Raw genomic sequence first — 23317 nt, forward strand, 5'->3', positions numbered from 1 at the left:
TACCATCATTAATCACCACGATCCTGTCCATCATCCTCACCAACATTGTCACAATAATTCTAATGCCTGCGATGTCTGTTGCACATTCATTATATATATCATATAGATTGTGCTAAGAGCTGTTCCTAGCTAATTTATGTTGCACTGTGGGGTAGGTATTGTTTTCCCTTCCTTATAGATAGAAACCCAAATATCAAGAGAATGAATTTATCCCCAAAGGCCTGAACCTTTATGTGCACATACCAAAATGGGACTCTGCTAGTGTTTGATGTTCAAGCCCACACCATACAGTTACATATGCATATTACTAATCTATTTATTCTCTTGCTTATTCTTTCTCCCCTTCCTAGGCACTGCTAGGATTGTGGAAAAGAGGGTATAAACACACACACACACACACACACACACACACACACGCACGCATGCGTGTGCACGCAACCTGAATATTGTAAACAGATGGTGGCCAGGTGTAGTGCTCACTAGCTGCTGGTCATGTTGTCCAGTCATAACTGGATTTTAGGTTAACTTAGGTTCAGAACCCCAAACAAAGGCATCCTGAGGAAATGGTGTTTACTGTTTCTTACAGTGGAAACTCCTGCAGTTCTCAGACTGTTCTAATCATTATTGAAAAAAACAAACTAGCAAACAAACAGAATAAAACAAGAGGATATTTAATTCTTCCTAAAGTTGATCACTTAAAATAACAACATCTGCCCTGCTTCATGGTTTGCAAAAGCTTGCATATTTTATGCATTCACTGATTTTCATTCTGGGTCTTGGGTAGCTGCAGGTGGTCTCAGATTTGCTGCTTTGGCCCTGAGTTTCTGATCCTTTTGGTGTTAGGATTTTAAGCAAGCACCTTTAGTTCTATTTTATGTGGTGCTGGAGATTTATCCTAGGGCTTTGTGCTTGTTAGACTAGTACTCTACTGACTAAGATGTATTTTGTAATAATAGTAACAATAATAACTATTACCTATTACCTACTTAGTATTTTCCTGTACTCAATCTGCGTGGAAGCTCTAATGATTCATCCTCTTAGAATTCATGAGGAATCCATAGTGTTGGCATAGATAATGTAAGCTATTCACCCAAAGTTTCCCAACAGTTGGCATTGTTAACCCTCAACTGGGAGGCTGTTCACTTTAGATGCCATGCTCTCAGAAACATGAAGATGGTGACAAGACTGGGCCAGCAACATTACACTAGGAACAAGGGTGCCTGCTACCCAGCCTGATGACCAGAGTTTGATCCCCAGAATCCACAGAGTAGAAGGAGCTGACTCTTGCAAATTCTCCTCTGACTTCCCCATGTGCACCATGACTAGTATGGATACGCACTCTAGTGTAGAAACAAAAATAAATCAATAATAAATAAATAAAAATAAATAAATGAGACTAGTTGGGTTGCCTGTGGCTTGGTCTGAAGTACCATTTCTGCTAGCATGAAACAGATCTTAGGACATGAAGTAATATAAAAAAATACTTGCTTTGTTATGTTACTCCTTGAGCCCTGCCCAACCTATTCATGACATTAATGCTTGCTTGGTGATTGTAATAGTGTGTAGAGGTTATAGGCCTCACCCATAAGAGCTCTCTGAGCTAATTACTGTCATTCCTCCTTTACAGATGAACAAATTGAAACCAAAGAGAGTTCAGTTAGAGCAGATCAGAACTGGGGCCTATCTTCTTTCATTTCCTCTAAGTCTGAAAATTGTGACTTAGTGGATCTGACCAAATAGGCTCTTCTCTGTTCCTTCTCTGGCACATCAGCCAAGCACTACTCAGCTCCCCATTTTCCTATTGTATGGCATAGTTTTAGTTTGTCTCTGTCTGGGACCATGTCCTACTCTCTTTCATGTGGTCACATGCAGTCCTTTGCAGACAGGAATGCTAAGAATTATGTCTGGCCACACATGTCTGTGACTTGACTGGTAGGTGTTTATGTATGCAGGTCAGTCCCTGCCGAATGCGCTCTTTGGGATTCAACCTTCTGCTGTGACTTTGACCAGGGTGGCTGTGAAGACCCTCTGTGCGGCATGGTGAGGACAGCATGTCAATTACCTCGACTCCCTCCAAAGATCCGTTCTGCTCCTGTAAATAGAGAAACAGTTACATCTGCTTCTCACCCAGCAGGGCCCATATTGCCAGTGGCAACTTGTCAAAATGAAGGCCTGTCTCTCGCATTACAGATAATGCAAGACAAACTACATTTTCTACTTCCCGACAATACGATTTGCTGAAGATAAGGTCCAGGGAGAGTTCTTGTAGGCTTAGGCTGACTCGAATCCTGTTATCAGGAAGATAGATTTTAGAGATCATTTCTATTAAGGGAAAGGACAAGAAGAGTGGCATCTTTTATTTAGCCGGAAGGACGGTGGTGTGAGTGTGATGTGAAAATGGACTGGTAAACACAGGGAAGACGCACAGATATGAAGGCTACCCGGAGCATGAAGCTAACATTGGAAGTTGCATTTTCCTGCATCTACTGTGGTTAATTTTCGATAGTTTTCCTCTCATGTCACTGCAGTCCAACCTGCACACAAGCCATGGGTCCCGCCATCCGGACTCCATCTTTACTGTTAGCACTGTATTGGTTGCTCCATTGTCTGGCACTTTTCTTTAGTTGACTTTCACTCATTCTGAGAATCAGTGTCTGAAATCAAAAGTATGATACATCTGTCATGCATGTTATATAACACAATAGAATACACGTCAAGTAAAATGTGAAGTGCCATTTCACTTGAATTTTAATAAATAAAGCTTGCCTTAAAGATCAGAGTGTAAAACAGCCCCACTTGTCAGCCTTACACCAGGCAGTGATAACACACACCTTTAATCCCAGAGGCCATACTAGTTTTCATGGTAACCGGGTGGTGCATGCCTTTAATCCCAGTGGTGCACTTGTTTAATCTCGGTCCTAGAGAGCATTATAAGAAGGGAGGAAACAGCTCTCAGGCACAGTCTCATTGTGAGATTCCTGGAGGCAGGATCGCCATTTTGGGTTTTGGACTGAGGTTGCAGTAAGAGGCAGTGGCTGGCTCCTTTGCTTTTTGGATCTGCAGGTTGAATCCCAATTTCTCTCTCTGAGTTTTTAGTAATCGTGCTTCAAAAATGTAAGTTTCACAATGTGGACCCATTTAGAATTCAGTCTGTCAGGGGTATCATTGGATGATATCCACTAACTCCCATTTTTAAGGGATAAAACTTGGGGAGGAGATGGGTGAATGAGTTTAAAACTTCATTAGGGATGTTCTATGTACACACATGTATGCATGTATATGTACATAACTATACACAGTTATGCATCATTTTCCTCACATTTTATGAGAAGCAGTGAAAATTTGATAGTAGAAAGACACAAAGAAAAGAAATTTTCCCTTCACACTCTTTACTAATCCCAGACATAGTTTCATCTTATAGATTCTTATAGATGCATTCACTTGTGCATTTATCCATCCATCCATCCTTCCATCCCACCATCCATCCATCCATCCATCCATCCATCCATCCATCCATCCACCCATCCCTCCATCCCTCCATCCCTCCATCCCTCCATCTATTCATCACCCATCCATCATCCATGCATCCATGCATGCATCCATCCATTCATCCAATGCATCTATACATTCAGCAAATGGATAATGAATGTCTGCTATGATAAAGACAAATAGCAATGACTATTAGGAATTCAGTCTTTAAGGACATCAGAATCTACAATCAGATCATTGAAAATAAAGTACCAGTCCTGATGGGTAGAAGCTGAATCAGAAGTGGTGAAGGACCCAGGAATTGGTGGTTGACAATCCTCAGGAGTGTCAGGCTATGTCATTCATGGTGCTGGATTTAAACAGAAAGCAAACAAGCAAATGGAAGATCTCTCCTTTTCCGTTTTGTCTTTATATCACATAAAACTATTTCTCAAGTGGTCAAGGACATTGAATGTTCTCTTTTACCTAGATGGACCTGTTAGACCTGAACACAAATCTTCTTTAGTGACTTCTCATGACTCACCTATTTTTATTTCTATGAAGAAAGGCTTGAATTGTTCAGCCAGAAGATATTTCCCTGTTGTCCCTTCTAAACCTCATTTATCCTGCTATATTGCCCTTGGGAAAGGTTCACCCATCTAGTGCTTTTGCTATGTGCTTAAAGAAATACCCATCTAAACAGCTAGGTGAATATGCGCATCCTAGAATGTTCATTGTAGTATTGTGATGAACAGTATAAATCATGCTGAAATTGCTACAATATAAAACTCTTTTTTAACAATATGAATAGAGTCAAAAGTGGTGGTATATGCTTATGAGTCCAGCACTCAAGAGACTGAGTCAGAAAGATCATTAGTTTAGGCAATCTTGACTTACCAGCAATACCTTATCTCAATGAGTGTGTGTGCATGTGTGTGTGTGAATGCATATGTATATATTAACAAGAAAGGATCTTCCAAACACATGAAGTGAAAATCAAAATCTAGAACCACATGTATAATGTTGTATTATTTGCATAAAAATGTGACTTAACATATACATATAAAGTTTGCTAGGAAGGTTTGAAGTCATAAAGAGAGGCTGCTGAGGAGATGGGATATAAGTTATTCTAACATTTGATTGCATATTCTCTTCTAAGTACAACCATATTTTGTACATTTTCATAATTTTTATAAGTAACGAAAGCACCCCAGCAACTCTAAAGGCATTCATGATTAAAGGGAAGGGGAAAATATGAAAGGCTCCACACAGAGGAAGGCAGGCTGGATGAGGCTACAGATCATGGCTGTACAAACCCACGGGTCAGATTTTTACATCGTATCAATTAGAGCCTGGGTGATAGACAAAACTAGACTTGTCCCTTGTTGTTCAGTCACAACTCTTTCTACAGGCCCCAGTTTCCATGTACTGCTCTGTAAGAGCCTTTCTACTCACCTTCTCACTCTCTGGATCCAAGGCCCAAATGCCTTTTATACGCCACTCTGCCTTCCTTCCTGGGCTTGGCTGTTTGGCAAGACGTTGTCTTGGCCCATGTAGTGGCCTTCTTCCCAGTCTCCTTCCATTACAAATCTTTACTGGCACAAGATACAGCCTCCTAAAGCATAAAAGTAACATTTTTTCCCATCTTGATTAGAAACCTTAAATGAATCTCTTAGTCATGGAATAAATATTGTGTGTGTTGCTATTTTGGGTTCTTATGGCCCTGCACAGTGAGGCTCATCAGTTATGTCCTTAAGGAAACCTACATGAACTTCAGTCCATCCTTGTGTCTTCATTTCTGCCTTTTCTCTATGTTTTTCCCTTCAAATATTTGTTTCTTTTTTTTTTTCTCAAGTGACAGGACTGAAGGTCCACTCCCTTATGTGGTGGCCCATATAGTTGCATTGATCTCCTTTATTCAGTGCACCAGAGCATGGCTTCTGCATACATGGTATTGTATGTACTACATGTAAGAATTAGACAGTGGGCAACCCAGACCATGGTCCAGCCCCTTCCAAGGCTCAGACAAATCCCAAGGAGACAAGAAAACAATAATTTTGAATTTGAGAACAAACCTGGGATGAGAGAAAACTTGGGAGGAAGAAGGAGCGAGATAACGCTGGTGATAAAGTAGGGGCAGAGAAGACAGTATGATAAGAAAAAACTAATCTGAAGGGGTGGTGCTTTAGTTGGACTCAGAGAGCTGAAAGGAGTCATAAACAGGGTATGTTCCATGGTGGAAGAATATTCTAAGCAGGGACTAACATAATATAATGTAAGGATATATCCAGGGACGTCAAAGCTAAAACAATAGAAAACCCAAACAAATAGAATATAACAGTCTACTTGGATAAGGGTCTTAAAAAGAAAATTAATTAGAGAAAGTTAGTAGGTACTATGGCAGCAGGTGATGTTGGAGAAAAAAGGGCTTCAAAAATTAGGATTTCAAAGCCACATGAAGAATTTGGATTTTATTCCAATGCAATCCCATGTTGTGTGTGTGTGTGGAGGGATCTTAAGCAGAAAGGCGAGACCATCTGTCCAGTATTGCGGTTCTCCTTAGCATTGCTCTTAGCACCTAGCAGGATGTCCCACTCACGACTGCTGCTGTGTCAGTGTGTGCTGCGTTACTGACCCCTGTGGCTGTGATTAAGACTTAACCACACTTCAGCAGGAGATGAGTCTAGTACTCTTTATCCATGTTTTATTCAGCAAGCTAGCTATGTAGGTAAAAGACAAGCATTTTAACAATCTATTTTCAGCTCATTAGTCAAATATTCACTGGTAGCTCTTCAGACATTTAAATTTTCACTGAAATGGTTTTGAGGTTTTCTTCACCAGAAATTTCTGTTTTCTTCCCCCATAAATATATTTAAGTGTTCTTGTAATCCCGCAAGTAATTCAATTTTTAGTTCTTTAGAATGTATAATAGACATTTGCAATTTTTAGATGTGGAAAACAAGACTTTGGAAGTCATACAGTACTTGTTCAAGGTCACCATTTCAAGTGACACTCATGCTTTCTGGGCTGTCTCTGGCTCGGTTACATTGTCGCTCTTGTTTTACCAGGGAATACCTTCTATTTAGGTTTTCTCTAATACACTCTCACTGCTAAGGAGGTGACTTATGGTAATTTGCGTAACTTTCTTTCATTTGAAAAGTACCTATTTAATTTTTGATTAAAAAGTCTTTGATATTTCATAAATGTGTATAATAAATTTTAGTTTTAAATACTTATATTTCTAGTAACCCGTTTCTTCTCATTTATCTCTTCCACTGCAACCTTTCTTCCTGCTAGTAAGACCCCTTCATACTTGTGTTTATTTCTGTGTGTATGAGACCCACTGGATTTAATTAGGATTGATGAATCTGAATGAGAACATTACTCCTGTTTGTTTTTTGGCTTAAAAGCCATGCGCTAGTTAGGAATCATCACGACTGACAAAATCCAAATATGTTTGGAATGTTTGGTGTCCGTGGTTGAATTTTTGGAAGTAGGAGTGACGTGAGAGACTGTAAAGTTTCCAGAACTAACTGGAGAGCTGGGCCCTTCTGGGAAAAGGAAATAATCCTTGTTTGGCCAGGTAGATAGAGGGAAGGTCACTGGTATCGTTGCATCACATGAGAAATGCAACTTGTGAATAAACAAGTTGTTTCCAGGGTAAGGGTCAGAGAATGACAGGTAATCATTATGTGGTTAGCACACTTCAGAAGCAGAGCACATGAGGACAGTGATCCTTACAGAAAATATGCATGTGACACTTTTGATACCTTCAGTGTTCTGTCATTTTATTTTCATAAAAAAACCTGCCAGGTTTCCAGCTGGGAACACCTTGGCTGGAGCCAAGTGAGTAAACGTGAGAGAATGAAGATGTGGCATCAGATAGGTCCAGGGAAAGCCTGGTTGTGCAGGCAGGGGTAGGAGTCCAGAACCCATCCTTTTAACCGCACAGTGTTTCCAGGTCCTCCGTTTTAGTAACTCCATTCCCTCTATTGTGTATTGGTGATTTTAGAATTAACCCAATAGTTTACAAAATCAAGTCTTCCATGTGTCATCACACAATGAAAGTGAGCAGTAAGTTGTGGAGACTGAATTGTAAAGCAAGTGTCTGTGGGGCCGGAAAGCCAGCACAACAGGTAAAGACATTTACCACACAAGCCTGGTGACTTGGATCCAAGTCCCTGAATCTGCATAAATTTGGAAGAAGAGAACAGATCCACAAAGATGTCCTCTTACCTCTGCATGTGCATTCAGACACACATATGTTCCTTTCCATTGTATACATAATAAAGCTTTGGAGTTCTAATTATATTTCAGACATAGTGCTTAGCACATAAGGTCAAAGGTGAATAGGGTTTGGTTATTAAAAAAGAGAGACCTCCTGTAGTTGGGATGTCAAATTTGCAATGGGGGTGATTGTACTGATAGCTTCTGCTAAGGAAATTATTGCAAGATTATAGGGGAAGAATACAGGGAGCTTTTGGGGAGTACCTGAAAGATGGAGTACTACAGGAAACTGGCATGAAGTCTTGAAGGATTCTTATAATTTAATGTCCTCTTCTCTGTTTTGGGTTGACTGAACTAAACAAAGAATGGAAGGAAGGATTCATTAATCAGGGAACAGCTTGTGCAGAGGCAGGCAGAAGGCAAGACAATCATGTGACCAGAGCATAAGATGAAACTGAGGAGGTGAAGGTTGTCAGTTATCTAAAAATGCCAGGGTGGGGTGAATGTGTTGCTTCTCTCTTCACCCAAGTCTCAATTAAAAATTGTAGCATGCCTCTGGAATTTGCATCCTAAATGCTAGATGAAATTTGGGCACAGATCCTTATAACTATGCCTTCCTTCCCATATTTTGATTTTCAGTTTAGAATTCATCTTTCATTAGATAACTGAGAACATCTTGGGTTTTAAATTGATCCACCATTATGATCCAATTTTCACTACCTCATGCTTGTAGAAAAGGTAGCCTGCCTGCTTTAATTTAGGGCTGCTGGGGAGAGATACTTTCTCACGTTTGGCAGCCATTGTTGCCCAAATGTGAGCTATTTCTGAGTTGGAGGTCAGCTATGGGTGCCTTAGAAACACCTTTTCCTATTTGGGATAAGAAGCATTCTTTCCTACAGGGACAAGAGATGACAGGGAGGCCATTTTCCCTCCACTGTAGACAAATCCTCACAAATGTAACTGCTTTCAGCAATGCATGCTTATTCTCTTACTGGACATAAAGTGGAGAAAATCTGATTATACTAGTCTGAATTTAGAGTGTTCAAGATAGGTTCTTTATGAACACTTTTAGGGTAAAATTGTTTTCTTTGCCCCTTACTGCATCAAATGATTGCTTGCATCTTGTGTCTCACAGGCCCTTCCTTACCTTCAAGGCCACTCTCATCTCTCCTGGCATTGCCACATGCCTCTGTCTCTGTTTCTCCAGCGGAGACACCTGTAGCTATAGCAGCATTATAAAACACTATAGAATTATCTACTCCCACACCATGTCTTAGGTCTTATCTTGAAATGTCCCTTTTGATGTGTGAGGTATAATTCACAAGTTCCAAGGATAAGGTCAAGAGAATTTCTGGACGTTGTTCTTCAGCAGCACCTCCCCTGAAGTCTTCTTCCAGCTTATAAACCTTGAACTTTGAGGGGCAACAGTTTGCCCAGTTCCTCTTTGATTACACTGGTGCCACACATATCTCTGGGGTTGATGGTGTTGTGCACAGCTTTTCATGGTGCAATTTAATGGTTATAAATTTACCATATAGAAGCATGTCATCAAAACATCACATGACTTCAGCTTTAAAATGCTTGCAAGAATTGTTCAGAAAATGCTCAACAATGAAATTCATATTTAGTGTGAACATACCTTAATGCCGTCAGAGAAAGTAAAGAGTCAGCGGATTTGATTTCCAGAGATGTTCATGCACTTTATTGCTCTTTTAGGGCATGTTGTCCATTATATAAAAAGATGATTTATATGCCTGATCTATCTTTTTGCTAGACTGTAAGCTTCTTGGGGGATGGAATGCTTTTCTGATTATTAGTCTATCTGGTAAAGTATATAAAACGTCCTAGATGTATGCATTGCATGCATTAACTTTTAAGAATGCATTTATAAGCCTAAGAGTGAGTTTCAGTGCAGATACACATTTTTGCCAAAATCAGACAGCTAATAAGATACAGTGCTGATGTTCAAACACTCTGACTTCTGTGCCCATGCTTTTATCAACCCCATTATGATCATTTCCACTGCTACAGCATGTGATGAATGAATTGCAATTATTGCTTTATAGCTAGCACAGCACTTTCCCATACATTATCTCGTTAGATCTCCATTTAAGAACAGGCAGGCAACCATCACCTGCTTCTCGACTTCAGCGATGAGCAAACAGGCTCAGAATGGCCAAGTGTATCCATTAATTTACCCATTCAGGCTTCATTATGCAGACATTTGCTGAGATTTCATGAGGTGCCAAGCTTAGTTATGCCCTAGAAAACAGTGGTAAGGCAAAACAAAGACCCGTTCTTCTGTAATTCCTATGGCAATGGATTATACATGCTGTGTCTACTCCAAGCAAATTGAATGTTTTATAGAAGCAGATTATGGAAAACTGTCAGCAAAACTAGATAACTATAAAAAAATCAATATATAATGTGAATAAACTTTTGATTCTCATTAGAAAATATCTATTTAAATAGTAAAAAAAATTATTATTTATTGACTCATATTACTATGACAAAACCAGCTAAAAATCAGTGATGGTAAATGTATAAGTCTAGGTGAACTTAGAGGTATATATGGTACTCTTAGAACTTTGTTAGATATATTCTTTGTCAGTTGTTCCCCATGGTTACAAAAATGGCTATTAGACAGTGATTTGCTTTTATTGTTGGACCAAGGGAGATAGAAGATCATTTTATCCTGATGCCTCCAAGAATTATAGTTCCTTAGGAGCTCTTGATTTGGCACTGTTTAAATAACTTGTCAAAATATCACTGCCCTGGGCCTCAGGATGCTCTGATTGGTGAGACTGTTACACTGTGCTTCTTCCCAAGCACTCCCTACCTCCAGCATGGAGGAAGCAAGTTCTGGCGTTTAACATTGGAAGGCTAGATTTTTGAAGTGCAAAATATCAAACTGTTGGAATGAGTCGATATTCCCTATAGCATCACCTAGCTAATGCAGTCAGTAATTCTGCAACATGATTTGGGTGTTTTTAAAAGTCATTATACCATGCAAAGTGATACAATAAAAACTACACAGCTAATACGAAAATGGGGTTCCAGATATTGTAATCTTTATCAAGTAGCACATGAAATGAAACACAGGAACACGATAAAACAATCCCGCACCTTTATCCATTGTTGTGTCGGTAAATATGGTAAGTCACCCTGAAAACAGAACCGTGGAGTGCATGGGGAGACGGGCAAAAAGTCCCTGTGAAAGTGGTGACAGGGAGCCACCAAATTTTGCTCTCCTTTGCTGCCTTGGGGTTCTAGGATATGCTCTTCTGCCTTCTAGCAAGGGTCTTTGAATGCGTTTGCAGTGTAGAATTAGTTCCAGAGTTGAAAATTTATTTGGTCCTTGGATAAAGCCTTCTTCAGTTAATCTCCATGTGACTTAATTTTCTCGTCTGTCCTTGTGCCTTCACCCAGTGGACGACTTTGTAAATGTGTGAAGGTATTTGGAATTGCCAAACTCACCAACCCTGGGTTTGAGAAGAACTCTGGTCTGGGACTTGGCAATTTCTGCTTAAGGTCTTCTTTGATACAGTGCTTGCTTTTTCACCGCGAGGAGGGCTGTTTCCGACTTTTCTTTCTATTTGATATTCATCCCATATGCTCAGCCGTCTTTCTAACTCTTCTATGTCCATAGGCCTTGGTTCTTATTGAATTCAAAACACTTGACATTGTTCCAGCAATAGACATTTATTTTCTCACATTCTCTCTTGTGGTCTGCAGTGTGGATCTCGTTATGCCTATTGCTCAGGAGGGCAACATGTTCTCTCATTTCTTTAAAAATATTTTAGATTCTCTCGCAAGACTTAAAACTTTTCTTATTTTACACTTCCTAGCATTTTGGAATCCCTATTGTTAGATATGAGTGGGATATTGCAAGAGTCTCTTTTTTTGTATAGAAAGGTTTGCAAATGTCAAAGAATAGCCAAACATTATATTGAAGGGTAGAACCAAGGTGAGCTTGCTCTCAGGTGCCTGGCATATTTCTCTTTTTAATCTTCCCACATTTGTGTTTCTGATACAGTGTCCTATGTTTCTCTGTGTTTTTGATGCATGAAATTGTTCATATAGAAATTCACAATTCAACTCATGCTCAGATTGTTTCCTGATGTGAAATCCGTTATAAAACACCTTCCATGTCAAAGGAAATGATAAGGAAGACTTGACTAAAATAGAAGAGAGTCGAACCAGCGACTTCTGCCTCAGTCACATTTCCCATACACAACAGAAACAATAGAGCTAGCATTTCATGGATATTCAGTGTTTAAAATATAATGAGATGCCTTGGAATATAGTGCTACAGTTTGGATGTAGGATGATTCCAAAAATTATGGGAGGTAAAATCTTGATCCCTAGCTTGGTGCTATTGGACCATTGAACCCTTTCAGTAACAGAGTATATTGGGATGCTGTAGTCATTAGTAGTACAACCTCAAAGTGGATCGGTGGGACTTCTGGCTCCTTCTGTCTTCTTTTTCTTTTTGAGTGTCATGAAGTGGGTAGATTTTTTCCTCCTGTGACACACTGATATGTACCCCCAAAAGCAATGAGGCCACCCAAACTTGAATTGATAGCTGTAAACTTAAGAACCAGAATACCTTTTCCTTGTTTTAAGTTATATTGGGCATCTTATTCCCGCAATATCTAACCAACGTGTACAGATTGCCAGAACCTAAGGATCTAATTTTGATGCCTGTGGAGCTATTCGGGGCTGTACAACTATTGCTAGGTTATTGCTGTCATTGATTAAAATGCATCTGGAAGAGCCTGGTTTTACCTTTCCCTCTAGACTCATTAGTGACATAGTAAAAGATCACTTTTTACTATTTTATAATTGAATCTCTAACAATTTTTTTCTACTTTATCATTACATTTTTTTCTACTCTACCTGAGTCTAACAAACATAACCTAAAAGCCAGGTAACATTTATGGATCTATTGTATAACCCTAAAAGAATTAACCAGTAGAAGTTGTTGCTTTATCTATGCAAGTCACATAAAAATGAAATATTCTCCAAATATGTAATTTGTTATGATCGAGAACGTCTATGATATTGTAGCAGTATGTTGTAAACAATTTTAAAGGCAGGACTCTTCAAATGAATTTAACATTGTTGAAGAAAAGTTGCATTGTGGGATTTGTTGAGATAAACTTCTGGAATGTCTATGGGAATGCCCCTCTAGTCTCACCCTTTTATATAATCTCTGTATATAAGATTCTAAAGCATTCTTCTAGGACAATGAAACGACAGTGGTCCAACTTGTGCAGGGTTTCCATATTTGGATGGCTTTCTGTGTTTACCAGTTTCTACTCCGGTACTTGGTAGAGTGAATTCACGGCTGATGATTGGTAAGTTGGCTTGGTGGTATCTTAAAAGTTACTCATGTAAAACTTCATGCTCTGTATCTTTTATTCTGTTTCCATTGTTAAGTATTAACTCTCATTGTTGCACATGACATTCTATAAGAAGGTAGAGTTATATTTAAGAGAAGGCATGTTTGATATTTTCTCCCTCTTTTGGATACCAGTGGTAGAATTTTGAGCATTTCACACATATTAGCATGTGGCCTTTATTAGCCTCAGGAATCTCTGTCCCCTTTTATTTCTCTTAAGTTTGTTATTTATCCAATGCTTAGGTTCATTAAATCCCCTTTATAAACATATTCTGAAATACATGCTCTAGGTCCTTAGAGTTGCTTTTGTTCTTTATGTAGTGTGAGTTTGTAAGGTATGATGTTTTAATTTACTTAACCGTTGTGGGCTACTGATCTAATATTATTTTTTGTTATTTCATTCAGCACCATCTCAGAGATGGGTCTTAGGCTTCTGCTATAAATATGTCATTTGTATATTGTGCTATATATATATATATAGTGTGTATCCTCAATTTTGCTTTTTCTTATTATTGCTATAAAAATTACTGTCTGTGCTGAAAATCCTGTGCATGTCACCATGTAGCCACATAGCTATTTTGTTTTGAAAATATATTTCCCCATCATAACATATTCGGATTATGTTTTCCTCTTCCTCTGCTCATCCTAGCTGTCTCCCATCTTCCCTTCCATCCAGATCTGCTCCTTTCCATCTCTCATTATAAAACAAACAGGCTTCTGTGGGACAATAATAAAATAAAATATAATTAGATAAAACAAAACCTAGCACACTGGAATAGGACCAAAGAAACCAATAGAAGAAAGATAACCCAAGAGGAGGCAGAAGAAACAGAGACCCACTTCTTCACGTAATCAGAAATTCCATAAAAAAAATAACCTAGAAGCCATAATATTTATGAAAAAATTTTTAGGATAAAAATAGAGAGGAAGGGGACTGGAGAGATGGCTCAGAGGTTAAGAACACTGCCGGCTCTTCCAAAAGTCCTGAGTTCAATTCCCAGCAACCACATGATGGCTCACAACCATCTGTAATGAGATCTGGTGCCCTCTTCTGGCCCACAGGCATACATGCAGACAGAATACTGTATACATAATAAATAAATAAATATCTAAAAAATAGAGAAGAAAAAAGTATATAAATAAAATAAAAAATAATAAAATAAAAATTTAAAAAGCAATAAAAGCCCTGACATGAAACTGTGAGACAAGGAATCTCCAAATCTAGCACTGAATTTGTTTAATTTGTTTTTGTTCTTGTTTTTTTTTTATTGACAGTCTATTGCTGGCCATAGAGTCTTCCCCTAAGAGTAGTTTGTTTCCCCAGTGAAACTCCCTTGGAGGAAACTAAATATTCATTTGCAAATGGTTATCAATTGGAGACTGCTTCTGGGTTATCGCTGGAGCCACGTGTCTACTTCCCCTTTCAGCTCTAGGACACTATTTGGTGCAGCCTCATGCAGGCCCTGTGCTTGCTGCCTCCGTCTCTGTGTGTTCCTATGATCTTGGATCCTGTTGACTTGAAGGGACTTGTTTTCTTGACGGCTTCCATCCTCTCTAATCGTACTCTCTTTCTGCCCCCTCTTCTGTGGGATTGATTCCCTGAACCCTGAGAGGTGGAATTTGATAGAGATATTCCATTTTGGACTGGGTGTTCCATGGTCCGTCACTCTCTGCACAATGTCTGGCTGTGGGTCTCTGTTCTCATCTTCTGTAGAAGGAAGCTTCTCTGATGATGTCTCAGCAACACACTAGGCTTTTTTGTCTTTCTGGGTCAGAGTTACCTCAGTCAGGATGATTATATTTTTCTAGTTCCACTCATTTAACCTGTGAGGTGACACATTTACACAGTGAAGTATTACTCAGCCATTAAAGAAAATGAAATCTGTATCACGCTTTTAAGAAATTATATCTGACAGACTATCACCTGTGAGACTCCTGGTTGCGTCATGTATTTACATGAAATTTACCAGAATGATGTCTTCTAAATACATATTACAACTGACCCTACCCTACTGGTTCCTGTGTATTGTGGGTCTTTTGTTGTTGTTGTTGTTTTGTTTTGTTTTGTTTTGTTTCGTTTTTGAGACAGGGTTTCTCTGTATCACAGCCATAACCGTCCCCGAACTAGCTCTTGTAGACCAGGCTGGTCTCAAACTCACAGAGATCCGCCTGCCTCTGCCTCCCAAGTCCTGGGATTAAAGGCATGCACCACCTTCACCCAGCATGTATACTGCATTCTTGATAATACAGGATGTAATGAGATATACCATATTTGTCTTTATTGTGTTTGCTGTGGTAGAATAATTTTTGATAGTATTTTTTATTGTTTGAAAATTTTATTCATGTATACAGCATCTCAATGTTATCTCCACTCCTCACCTATATCTATCCTCGGTTCTCTCCTGTAAACACATCTCCTTCCCAACTTCTTCATGTTCTCCTTTGAAATTATAACCCCCTGATGCCAAGTAGTGCTGCCTATTGGCACATATTGTGTGTTTGTGGGGGGCAGGGGTCATTCACTGGGATGTAGGAAACCTACTGGTGGCATCTGTCCAAAAGTAAAGCAACCCTTCTTCCTCAGGACCCAGCAACTGCTCAGCTAGAAGGAGAGCCTTCATAGCCCCTTCCCCCAGTCAGTTCTGTTGGGATTTTCCAATTGTTTTGACTTGTGCAGGTAACCATAGCCTCTATGAGTTCATGAGTGGAACAGCCATGCCATGTCTTATGGACAGCATATCATAACACTTCCTGCTCTTACATCCCCTTCATCCCTTCCTCCACAGCATTTCCTGAGCCTTGGTGTGGGGTTGATGTAAACATCCTATCTACAGTTGCACACTCCAGAGTCTCCTTCCCAGAACCTTGAACAGGTGTGAGTCTCTGCTTCGACTAATACCTACTGCAGGAAGATGCTTCTGACCAAGCTTGAGGGAAACACTATGAGTAGAAACATAAATGTTTAGAAGTCAGTTTGACAATCCAAACATTTAGCAAAACAAGTGCAGTAGGGTTCCCTACCTCGTCTGACCTCATAAGCAAAAATTTTGATCATATTGGCCATTCTAGGCACAATTTCTCTGTTGTAGATCCTTGTCCAGAAGTTAGGATTCTCTTTCTTTCTCGCTCTCCATGTGTGTCTCATCATGATTTCACTTCGTATTCTCATAGATCAAGTGTGACTATTTTCTCATATCTCCTGAATATTCACATCTGTCTTTGTTATTGGCTTGTTTATATACTTTGGAACAGCTTTAATCAGTTATTTTAAAGGATTTATTTCATTTTTAAGTGTGTGGAGTGTGTGTGTGTGTGTGTGGTGCACATGTGTGTGTGTGTGCGCGTGTGTGAGACTGCATGACACCTATATTTGAGCAAGCACAACAAACTACACACATGTGGATGTCAGAGGACAACTGTATAGGACTGGTTCTCTCCTTCCACACATGCTGTGGGGACTGATCCCAGGTTGCCAGACTTGTGCGAGAAAGTTTTACCCGCTGACCAGTCTTACCAGCCTCTGTCCCTCTTTTCTATCTGAGTTTTTTCTGTTTTATGGTTCCTGTTTTTCTACCTGATTACAGAGTCAAGATCAGTTCATTGCGAGATACCCTTTTCTGTCTCCTAAACCATGTAACACCGTCAAAAGGCACCGTGGAATCTCTGTGGCCCTCAGAATTGTATCATGTTGCTTTAGATATCTAAGTACATTTTATGCGCTCTGGCAGCAGTTGCTTTCAAATGCTTAGAAAACACTCCCTGTGTGGAGCCAATTAAAACAGTGACACGGACGATGTGTTCTTATTCTTACTCTGTGTTGGAAGTCCTGTCAGAGTTTCCGTGTCTTAATTGGCTGTGTTTGAAAGGGAATTTTGAAATCCCCTGCTGTAGTATAAATGTACTTATTTATCCCTTGAGTTTCCATCTGGTGCCTCTATGATGGCTGCTGAGAATTGCTTGTCTTGCGGCTCTTGGGAACAGAGCTACAGTGGCGTTTGAATTGATGAGAACCGTAGCACCTCCAGTGAAGCGGCATTCCATAATGATGGGAGGTCGAAGGCAGTTCCGTTAGGTACAGAGGTGAAAATGTGATTTCTAAAAATGTTCATTTCTGTATGAATGATCTCCTTCTAAATTAGCATTCCCTTCTAGCAACAATTTCCAAACTTTCCATATGCACAATGTATGTTTTCATTTGAAGGGAAATAAAGCGCTCCAAAGACTCTGATCCTGGTGATATCATGTGGCATAATCAGTTTGACATTATTGGAATATGCCTCAGACTTTGGGGAATGCATCTGCAATTATCATAGTGGTGTCTTGACCTCCTCAGTTCGGAACTGCTGTCAGCAGTTTCCATTCTGTTGGCTTTCTCTTCAAATATTTATGTTTCGGGTTTGCTAGTTTGGTTCCATGATCCTCGGATGGCAAAGACCCTTATATAAGTGGTAAAGGAAATTCCTTTATCGTTAATTTTTCCTCTAATGTATCTTCACTAACCTCTAGTTTACTTATATTTAATGTAGTATAAATGCTTTAGGTATAATTAGTATAGTGTATTATTTCGAGAGTAATGAAATAAAATTTTGAACATGTTAAACTCAAATAACATTTTCTTATTAGAATGTTTTCTATATACACTGTTAGTTGAATTCAATAAATATGGAATTTTGAATATGGAGGACTGGTTATATGTTTTAAATAAAATCATTGCATGATTTTACCTTCAATTGTGTATTATGTTAACCAGAGTTGTAAAAAGTAAAACTTATGCCACCAAAGACATTGAATGTCATCTTTGAAATAACCCTAGACATCATCCAATCTAATCTTTTTAAAACTGAGAAAATGGAGGCCCAGAGAAGCAAGTCTACCAAGATGCAAGAAATCCGTTTTAATAAATCTCTTAAGTTTTGAGAAACAGTTAAAAAAGAAATATTTTGTTATTCTGATTTGCTCAGAGAGCTTTATTATAAGTGAGTAACAGAGTTTTATATATCAATGATAATACAATCCCCAACAAACCTTCAGTTGAAAGGCTATGGAAAATATTAGTTTTTAGTGTGATTTATATTTTCATTATCTTTATACTATAATCCAATAAATTTCATAAAGTAGTTTGAAATAATTAATTCTTCTAAATCGTCATGTTTCTCAGAATAATTTATCTTAAGGTCAGGTTGGCCCATCATCGTAGAAAAACCGAGAAAGGAAGATAATGTTAGGTATCATGCTTGTATATTGTTGAGCCCAGGATTCCTTATGGACCTTCCGAATCAGAGTTTCCCTGGACGAGAGAGCAGGGTGCATGGAGATGGAGATAGCTTCTTGAGGAACTATAGAGTCTCGAAATTTATGTCAATCACTTTTGTTTTTTGCTTTTCTTTTAAAAGATTGAGTATTAGAATTTTATTTACTTTATTTTAGGCAAATGAGTGCTTTGCCTGTGTACCACATGCAAGCCTGGTACCCATAGAAATCACAAGAGGGCGTCAGACCCTCTGGAACTCAAATATGAATGGTTGTGAACCATGATTTGGGTACTGGGAACTGAACCTGGGTCTCCTGCAAGAGTCACAAGGGCTCTTAATCGCTGAGCTATTTCTTCAACTCCTTACTATGTGTAGTTTTTGAACAAGATTTCAGAGCATAAAAAAACCAAACAAACTGTGGTTACAAAAATGTTTAACAAAAGTATCCTTACACTCATCCTTCTAGGGAGCAAAGGAGTTGGAGGTGCACAACTGAGGTCATTCTTATTAGTGATTCTAGTAGCTATTTCAGAAGCAAGAGTAGAGCTATTCCATGACAGAAGTTCTTGTACTGGCCTCCCTCCCATTGTTCTAGAGGACAGAAACCAAGGCCATCAGCTAATTTTATAAAAACATGTGTATGGAAAAAATTCAATTTTGGTTCTGTTCAAATAAGACTTACCTAAAACAAGAGGATGCATTCAGGAGCTAGAATCACACATATGAGATGCTATGAGAATCTCAAGAGAATCGCGCGCGCGCGCGCGAGAGAGAGAGAGAGAGAGAGAGAGAGAGAAGGAGGGAGGGAGGGAAGGAGGGAGAGAGAGAGAGAAAAGATATAAATGAATGTATGCATACTTTTTAAAATTTTATAGCTTTGGTGTTACTATTTGAAATGCAAAAATACTTAATATTCTGAATCAGTCTGGAAATTTAAAGATACAATATCTGCATATTGTGTGAGTATGTGCACTCATTATATATATGTGGATTTTTTTTTTAGTGGAGGAGAATTTTATAATCATAAGGTACTTTGGTAGGGAATTGAGGATGGTGTCCAATGTGCTATTGAAGTATGGAAGAAGAGAAGAAGGACAGCTGAGGGAATTTCAAAAGTGTTTAAAGGAACTAAAAAGATAGTTTAGAATTCTATGGACTTTAAATAGATTGAAAGGTTGATAGTACTTAGTTCGTTGCTGTAAGACAGTATTTGTGAAAAGCAACTTAAGGGGGAAAGGTTTTGTTTTGGTTCACAGTGTGAAGGTACAGTCCATCACGGCAGGGAAAGTGTAGCTACAGGAGATTCGGGTGATTCTTCAGGTGTCTGAGAGAGATGGATGCTTCACTCAGCTTGCTTTCTCTCTTTTCTTTAGTTCAGGATTGCAGCCCTTGGGATGGTACTACCTGCCTTAAGCATAGGCCTTCCTTTCTCCCCCAGTTTAATCTGTTTGGAAGCATGCCAGCATACACGTGCAGAGGTTGGTCTGTAAGTACAGACATATTGATGATGGTAATTAACCATCACAGGTAGTTTATTTAAATTCAAGATGATGTCTCTATGATTGCTAGGACTAGACTCATACTCATCTATCTATCTATCTATCTATCTATCTATCTATCTATCTATCTATCTATCTATCTATCTAAATTTTTGGAAGTAAAATATAGTTATATGATTTCCTCATCCTTTTTTCCTCTCTAACCCCATTTCATAATCTCTTTCAAATTCAAGGCCTCTGCAGTTGAAATATATTACATGCTCCATTCTTAAAACATTACTTGTATATGCAGGAGTTTAGGGCTGACTACTTAGTATTCAACAGGTGATTAGGGGACTTTTCCATAAAAGACTACTTTTTCCACTCTCAAAATTTCCTATTTCCCTGTAGGTTTTTTTTGTCTAGGGTTGGGGATCCTTCTTACCTTTTGAAAATATTTGACCAGTGGAGTTGTTTTTAAAAATACCTGTCTTATATTTAAATGTGTGTGTGTGTGTGTGTGTGTGTGTGTGTGTGTGTGTGTTGCACACAGTTCAGTTCCTTTGAGCCCAGAACAACATCAGACCCTCTAGAGCTGGAGTCACAGGCAGTTGTGAGCCTCTTGGTGGGTGCTGGGAAGCAAATATGGGTCCTCTGTTATGAACACTCTTACCCACTGATAGAAACCAAGGTGGTGGTAAAAGCAGTCATTAAAAATGTTCTGTATTTATCACATTAATAACCATTGAAAGATGTTAAAACTTAAATTAGATTAGGAGAAATTAATAGTCTCAAATAATAATAAATTTTGTTTACCCTGATTTTGGTTCATTACAAAAAGAACTTTATAATAATAGTCAAATATATCTCTCTCTTGTCCTTAGATTTCCATGGAGCAGAAGCTAGACTAATACATTAGCCTCTCTCTGTGTGGAAATGAAGCATGTGAGTTATTTTGGATAGGATGTGTTACAGGCAGAAATGAAATTAAAAAAAAATAGAGAAAGAACACAGTTGTAAAGGAGTAGAGAATAGCCTGAAAAGAGTGGGGGATGGAGGTGATGAAAATACATCGTATGCATGTTTGAATCTCTTAAAGAATTAATGACAACATTATATTAAAAAATAATCAACAAACTGGATGGTGATGCACGCCTTTAGTCCCAGGAGGCAGAGGCAAGCAGAGTTCTATGAGTTAAAGGCCAGCCTGTTCTATAAAGTGAGTTCCAGGACAGTCAGGGCTGCTGTTACACAGAGAAACTCTGCCTCAAAAATCCAAAAGAAAGAAAGAAAGAAAAGGAAAGAAAGAAAAAGAAAGAAGGAAGGAAGGAAGGAAGGAAGGAAAGAAAGAAAGAAAGAAAGAAAGAAAGAAAGAAAGAAAGAAGGAAAAAATAAAGCTAGAAATGTGATAGGGGTAACTGAAAGAGGAAAACACCAAGGAGGAAGAATAGATGTTAGCATGATCTTTTGATGTTCCATTTTTTTATTGTCTGTGCCTTAAGTCTCCATGTTACATAGTTTAGATCATTAGGAGATTTAATAATCCTAAATGCAAGCTTCTGTCCTTGGTGATGGTTCTAGTCTATGTATCGAGAAGAGATCATAGTTCTGAAAGTGAGGGTGGGGGAGCAGTGTGGATCAGGTAATGAATAACATGGATCTTTGGGAACTTTTAACTGCTCTTCAGGCCCAGAGAGGATGGTTACATTTTCTTGGAGGAAGTCATATGAAACTTTAGGATAGAGTTACCTGAGCAAATGAACCCTTGGCATTGGACAAGGAGAGAATTTTCTGGGGATATCTAAAGACCTGGAATTAATGAAAGGAAGAAAGAAAACCAGAAGGCAGACTAAAGTGTATCAAATAAAGTTGGAGAATAGAAGAACATCGACAATTTCAGGGGAATTAGTAAGAGCCGAGTCTAGATACATAAGTGTATTTATTACTTTTCTACTGCTATGATAAAACGCAATGACCAAGGCTACCTACCTATAAAAAAAAAAGAATTTAATTGGGCCTGTGATTCAAGTGGGTTAGAATTCAAGATGGTAAAATTAAGGTGTAGTTCCAGGAACAGCAGAGAGCTCACATCTTCAACTGCAAGCTGGAAGCACAGAACCCACTGGGAATGGTAGGAATCATTTGAAACCTCAATGCCTGCCCCAGTGAACCACCTCCTCTAACATAGCCACACCTCCTAATCCTTTACATACAGTTCCATGAACTGAGGACCAAGTATTCAAACATATGAGCTCATAAGACTATTCTTATTCAAAGCACCAAAATACACAAGCATGATGTGATAGGGGAGTTTAGCCAATCACATTCTGTCCCTTGGGCGTGTTGCCCTAAGGCAAAAGTTTACCTAAAAACCTAGTGGATGCACTTCCCTGCCCTCTCTCTCTCTCTGGCCTGGCTCCAGCATTCTGGATGGTTGGGATTCTGGTGTAAGTTTTTCCTTCTGTTTTATTAAAGCTGTATCTTTTGTAAACTAGTCTGGTGGATCTTTAATCACCAATAGCACTGCGTCTTCATCTGGTGCCCGAATGTGCGGGTTTTTCCCCACCTTCCCCCCCCTCCCCCATGCACTAGCCCACACCGCACCCTGAGTCTGTCCATCCCCGTTTTTGGTACCACCTACACAAGACAGTTCCGAATGGTGCACAAATTTTGACAACACTCTGGCCAGACCTCCTCAAACTACTTAGAGACTATTTGCAACTTTTTCACACCAAATGTTAATATTGGAATTTTACCATCAATTATTTTCACAGGACCCCCTAAGGAAAATGTCACTCCCATGACAGCTGGAAGCAATTTCAGAGGATGAGGTCCCCTCTCCCAGTAGAATTTGCCCTCAGGTTTAGGGACATCATTTAGGGGTTGGTTATAATTGATATAGGGATGAGGGGATGGGGAGGTATTTTATAAGCTCAGGGGTGTTTATCATTAAAAAAAAAGGGGGGTTGATTGGTGATGGGATAATAATATATTGGTATTTGTGAGTTATTGTTTTTAGAAAATTGTATTGGTGTTGATTCTTGTACATTGATATATTGAATACTGTATGTGAGTATGCTTCTACCTCTATATATTGTATGTGAGTATGCTTCCACCTCTATTTGTATTGATATATATATATATAAATATATTTAGATTTCTACCTCTGATTAAGATATTTATGTAATGATATACATTGTTTACATTTGTAGGTCATTGTCCTCACTCATTGCACAGTTGTTCATTCTCTTAGTCTTCAGGTTAGATAGATAGAAATCAATAGTCATATATGTTTGTTATATTTATATTTAGGCTAATCAGGTTATTTAGGTGCATAGAGATCATATTTAGTATAGATAGTATAATCTTCAACCTCTTCGAAGAGCTGTAGAAAATGACCTTTAATTTAACTCATAGTTCTATAGTAGTGAGACACAATCGCTGCTGTCATCACCGCTCTACTCCCGAGAGAGCGCTGAGCACCAAAG

Source organism: Myodes glareolus, chromosome 9 (assembly GCF_982192425.1).
Source record: "Myodes glareolus chromosome 9, mMyoGla1.1, whole genome shotgun sequence".
NCBI lineage: Eukaryota > Metazoa > Chordata > Mammalia > Rodentia > Cricetidae > Myodes > Myodes glareolus.